This window comes from Sminthopsis crassicaudata, chromosome 2 (genome assembly GCF_048593235.1).
Source record: "Sminthopsis crassicaudata isolate SCR6 chromosome 2, ASM4859323v1, whole genome shotgun sequence".
Classification (NCBI taxonomy): Eukaryota; Metazoa; Chordata; class Mammalia; order Dasyuromorphia; family Dasyuridae; genus Sminthopsis; species Sminthopsis crassicaudata.
The window spans coordinates 11,942,868-11,948,609 of NC_133618.1; positions in this window are offsets into that span (position 1 = coordinate 11,942,868).

Below are 5,742 nucleotides of genomic sequence, written 5' to 3' on the forward strand. Positions count from 1 at the left end.
AATGAATGAATAAATAAAGTCAGAGAAGCCTGGGCACTGACAGCAGAAGCTGCCAGGACCATTCAGCAGCGAGGTGGTGACCTCAGGCTGCTTCCTTTAAGTTGAACACTGAAATGGGGAGTAATCGTTTCCCTCAAACTACATGCAGCTGTTGCAAGCAGCCGCCACCCCTGGAATGTTAATGGCAGCTTGTCCGGGAGCCAGAGCCTTTGGTCCTCAGAGAGGGCTGATTTAGGTCAGCCTGACTGCACACAGCAATCACATGCTGTACATCAATAACACCTCAAGTGGGGTACCCTGAGGGTTGCTGCCACTGACCCCCGAGCTCTTAACTGCAGCACTGTGCACGTGCACACACACGTGCCCAGGGCACACACGTGCACACTCACACATGCATACGGCAGTGCCCATGTACATATCACATACATGCACATAAACAAGGGAAATCAAGGCTTCATGAAGAATCACCAAGTCCTCTCCCTAGGACTAGAGGCTTGGGGATGCTACTGAGGCAGGCTAAGCTCAGGTGATTGAGGATCACACATCTAGACCTGGAAGAGACTTCAGACCATTTAATCAACGTCTTCATTTTACGGATGAGGAAACTGAGGCTCAAGGAGGCTGGCTGACAGGAAAAAAAATCATCACAGAAACAGCTGGGCCTTCTGACTCCAGATTCAGCACTTTCCTACTGCACCTGGTCTAGACACTTAGACTCCAATCTCAGCTCCATCACCGACGTGACCAATGGCTGGGGAATTGACATCCTCATGCCATCAGAACTTTACATGAACCCTAAAATGGTGGAAATTGTTAACCCCATTTTACAGATGAGGAAATGAAGCTCAGAAAATACTTGTCCTTAGTCATATAGCCAAGGAGCATCAGTGGCAGGGTTTGAATATAAACCTTGGTTTTGATTCCAAGGGTAGTGTTCTTTCCGTTAGACTTCCTCTTTCTGAACCTCATCTGTGAAATGCAAGGGTTAGAATATATAATTTATTAGATCCTTTCTAGCTCTGAATTCCATGGATCAATGAAAGGCAAGACCAGATCCCATAGGAGTACCGCCTGTCCAGACAACCATCTCTATCCAGAAATCTTAGGACTGACAAAAAGAGGGACTGTGAGTCTCCCAACTGGGGAGAACCCTTTGCAACATTTTATTTTATTTTATTTTATTTTATTTTATTTTTCTGAGGCTGGGCTTAAGTGACTTGCCCAGGGTCACAAAGCTAGGAAGTGTTAAGTGTCTGAGACCAGATTTGAACTCGGGTCCTCCTGAATTCAGGGCTGGTGCTCTATTCACTGCACCACCTAGCTGCCCCCATCTTTGCAACATTTTAAATCATTAGTGGGAGCACCCATTCAACTGGTCAGAATTTAAATTTATGATAGCTGAAGGGAGGGTGACCCTCTGAGCTTTGCCTATTTATCAGACCTGGCCTCCTGGACTTAAAAGCAGCAGTGGTATTCCTGCAGAGAATCCTTTTGGCAAAGAAGGACATCTGGAGGTCATTGGGAGAGTGGAAAAGTGGGCTAGGGGCCAGCCCTTGGAAGGCCTAATCCAAGTGTGACCTTGGACAGTTTGGTGTCTCCCGGCTGCCATTTCTTCCATCAGGAATGGGGAAGATGATGGAGAGAGGGTCACTTCTAGTATTTCACCATTAAAATCATTGAGAAAAAAGCAAATGAAGTGACAGAAGTGGAAACACTCAAAATTGGCAACATACATCACAATATAGAGATTCTTTCATGGATATTTCCATGTCAAGCAACTGACAACTATTTATTAAATATTTACTATTGTCAGGAACGATGTTAGGAGCTGGAAATACAGAGAAAAGAAAATCAATTTCTGGCCTTCAAAAGGAGATTTTATTCTAATTGAGAAAACAACAGGTACAAATACGGCTCAACCAGAACACAGATGAAATGAATACAAGCTAGTTTAGGGAGGAGACATCTTAGTAAAGGGCAGGAAGGAGTAGACCAGGAAAGACTTCATATAGAATTTGAGTCTTTTTTTAAAATATGATACTGATAGGGCAATTTTTATTTTTTATTTTTTTATCAAAGCTTTTTAGTTTCAAAACATATGCATGGATAATTTTCAATACTCATCCTTGCAAAACCTTATGTTCCAAGATTTTTCCTTCCTTTCCCTCCTCCCCCTCCTTAGATGTTTATATGTTAAACATATGCAATTCTTCTTTATATATTTCCATAATTACCATGCTGCAACAAGAAAAATCAGATCAAAAAGGAAAAAAAATGAGAAAGAAAACAAAATGCCAGCAAATAACAACAAAAAGAGTGAAAATACTATGTTGTGATCCATACTCAGTTCCCACAGTCCTCTCTCTGGATGCTCTCTCCATCACAAGGCCATTGGAACTGGTCTGAATTATTTCATTGTTGAAAAGACCCACGTCCATCAGAATTGATCATTGTATAATCTTGTTGTTGCCATGTATGATGCTCTCCTGGTTCTGCTTGTTTCACTCAGGATCAGTTCATATCAGTCTCTCCAAGCTTCTCTAAAATCATCCTCCTGATCATTTCTTATAAAACAATAATATTCTGTAACATTCATATACCATAACTTATTCAGCTGTTCCCCAACTGATTGACACCCATCTCAGTTTCCAATTAGAATCTGAGTCTTGAATGAAATCAGGTATTCCAGGAGGTAGAGATGAAAATAGAATGAATTTCAGTGATGAAGAGTAGCCAGTAAAAAGATACGCAGATGACAGATAGTACATAATATATGTGGAACAGGGCAACTAAGGGACAGAACATCAGATCTAGAATTAGGAAGACTTATCTTCCTGGGTTTCAGACTCTTATTTTTTTCCCCTGAGGCTTGGGTTAAGTGACTCAGCCAGGGTCACACAGCTAGGAAGTGTTAAGTGTCTGAGACCAGATTTGAACTCGGGTCCTCCTGACTTCAGGGCTGGTGCTCTCTCCACTGCGCCACCTAGCTGCCCTAGTTTCAGACTCTTATTAAGTATATGACCCTGAACAATTCACCTTTGCCTCAGTTTCCTTATCTGTAAAATGATCTGAAAAAGGGAAATGGCAAACCACTTCAGTATTCCTGTCAAGAAAATCCAAAATAGGGTCACAAAGAGTTCGATACGATTGAAAAATGACTGAACAACAAAACAACAAAAAGAAAAAAGTTATTGGAATATGCTGTGTAGAAGGGTTAAAATAACCAGACCTGCACTTGATAATCTCTAAAGTCTTTTGCATCTTTCAGACTAATCTAACTCTAAATCTATATTCTCATAAACCTCTCCGGGTCTCAGTTTATTCATCTGTAAAATGAAGGGATTGGACTAGATGATGCCCAAGCTCTGTTTTAAGCTGTCTCCCAGTTCTGACATTCTCCAACACTTCTGTGAAATGAAGGAATTGAGATAGCCAGTCCCTAAGGTTTTTTCTACTTTCAAATTTGTCTTTCTATGAGAACAAGGACGCTCCAAACTGTGATGCTCATGGATCCCTTATATCTTTGCTCTAAACAAACAAACAAACAAAAAATCCATACCATCCCCCTTGAGAAATGAGGTGAAGGCAGTTGTTTGGGATGGAGTGCCAATGATATGATGGCAGAATTTTTTGACATGTAAATAAATTATTCACTCATGGAAGACACTAAAGAATGGGCTTCTTAATATTCTAAACATTCATGGTATGAGACAATAAGCCAGTGACCCCTGGGAGTATTTCAGTGAGCCACCCAGAGTCCCCAAGCCCCATGACAAGAACCATTGACCCAGAGACCCAGTCTTGACAAAACTTTGATTTCCTGAGCTTGTTAACAAGTCTGCCTGACTAATGCTCTGTTTCTTAGCCCATTCCCAAAGCTCCAGAGTGCCTTCTGAATGAAGGAATGAGTGAATGAATGAAAAGTTACTCATTAAGCACTTACTGTGTATCAAAGACAGGAGATGAATAATCCTTACTTTTGAGGAGTTTCCATTTTAATAGGTAGAAACAACATATTAAGGGAGTGCTGGCCATGAAAGGTAGGGAATGGGTCCACTCTTCCCCAATGGTAAGTTGGTCCAGCAGGCATGAGTCATGTCAAGTGATATGACTCTTTTCAAGACGAATGGCAGAGGAGTAATATTGTGACTTATTACTGAGTATCAAGCAAAGTGGGGTGGAAAACTGCAGTGAATGATGGAGAATCTAAGCTCCAGAGTATAAGGCAAGATGTTAAGGGTAGGCAGTTGGATGGGATGTGAGGTATAACCTGGTCTGAGATCTGGAACCAATTGCTCATTAAACAAGACAGCTCTATGCTGAGTATTCCATTGTGGAATGAATTAACTCCCCCTAGGATTGGGGGACTTTTTCTGGTGGTTCAATCCAAAGGTGCCGTTTGGCTAGGGAGAATAGCCACCTGGCTTTGGTGGACTGCTGGATGGAACGCAATGCATTCTTAGGCAAAATTAGATACTCAAGGATTTGGAGGGCAGTTCAGTCTCTCTGTAGCCCTTATGAAATGCAACAATTAAGTAATCAGCTCTTTGGAGGTCATGGAGATGGGACCTGGAATTGGACTCTTAGGTCAACCAATAGGGAAAAGGATCACTGAGTCTGTTCATCTGTCATCATCTTCCATTGATGTGAAAAATACAAAAACAGAGAAACAAGCCTGATTTTCTGTATTTCTGAATTGCATTGTCCTTTTTCTACATTTCAGAATTGTATTATTCTTTGTTTGCTTCTTTTGTTATCGCTGAAATACACTCCAACAAGGGAGAACCAAGTTATTTTCATTCTATCCTCCATTTTCCCATTTCTCTTCTCAATTGAGGCTTCTCCAAATATGTAAAAGCAGGACATGGCGCTGGGGGTTCAGAGCACTTAGCCCAAGGCTCTGCTCCTCATTTTTACTCCCTCTCTATCTTCTCCAGCTGCCACCTCTGCCACAGTCTCCTTCTCCTCTGACACTCTGATGAATGTCAAGGTGAGAAGCCAAATAATTTTGCTTTCTCCAAGGAGTTCAGATCATCCATCATGTCTCCAGTGCACCTACTGAGCTGCCAGGCAACTTCCCTTTTAGGCCCACACCCACACATGTTCTACAGAAACCAGGCTGCCGGGGCTTCATATATTCTCTTTGACTTCCAGGTCCAGTTCCTAAGACCTGTTACAGTGGGATGTGTTTAAATTTTATTTTACAGAATAATTGACAGCTTGGGACAACAAGATCTCCAAAGAATCAATACCATGGGCAACCCACTGGACGATGGAGAAGGGCAGAGTAAATAATGACGAGTATACTCATAGGATCAATTTTAGAGCTAAAAGGGACCCTTAGGGACCTCTAACCCCAACTTCCTTATTTCATGTGAAATAGAATTTGAATCCAGGTTTTCTGACCAAATTCAACACTCTCTCAACTCTCAAATACTGTCTCAATAAAAAAGGTATTAACTAGGAAATAAATGAAAAGGAGCAAGATTGGTTATTTATTAAGAAATCAGCAATGGACAATTTAAGCATTGACAGTGTTTACTTTGAAAGATTAAAAGGAAGAGAAGGTGGACTCCAGCATGTTGAGAAGACTTTTTATGAAAAATTTATGAGAAGGCATGGACAAGAACCATGCTGAGGAGAAGGTGAACATACATGAGTTATAATCTGAGCCACAGGAAGGAACAGCAGTGCAGAGCAGTGAGACTGAGAGGCATCATGACATAATGGAATGAATCATAG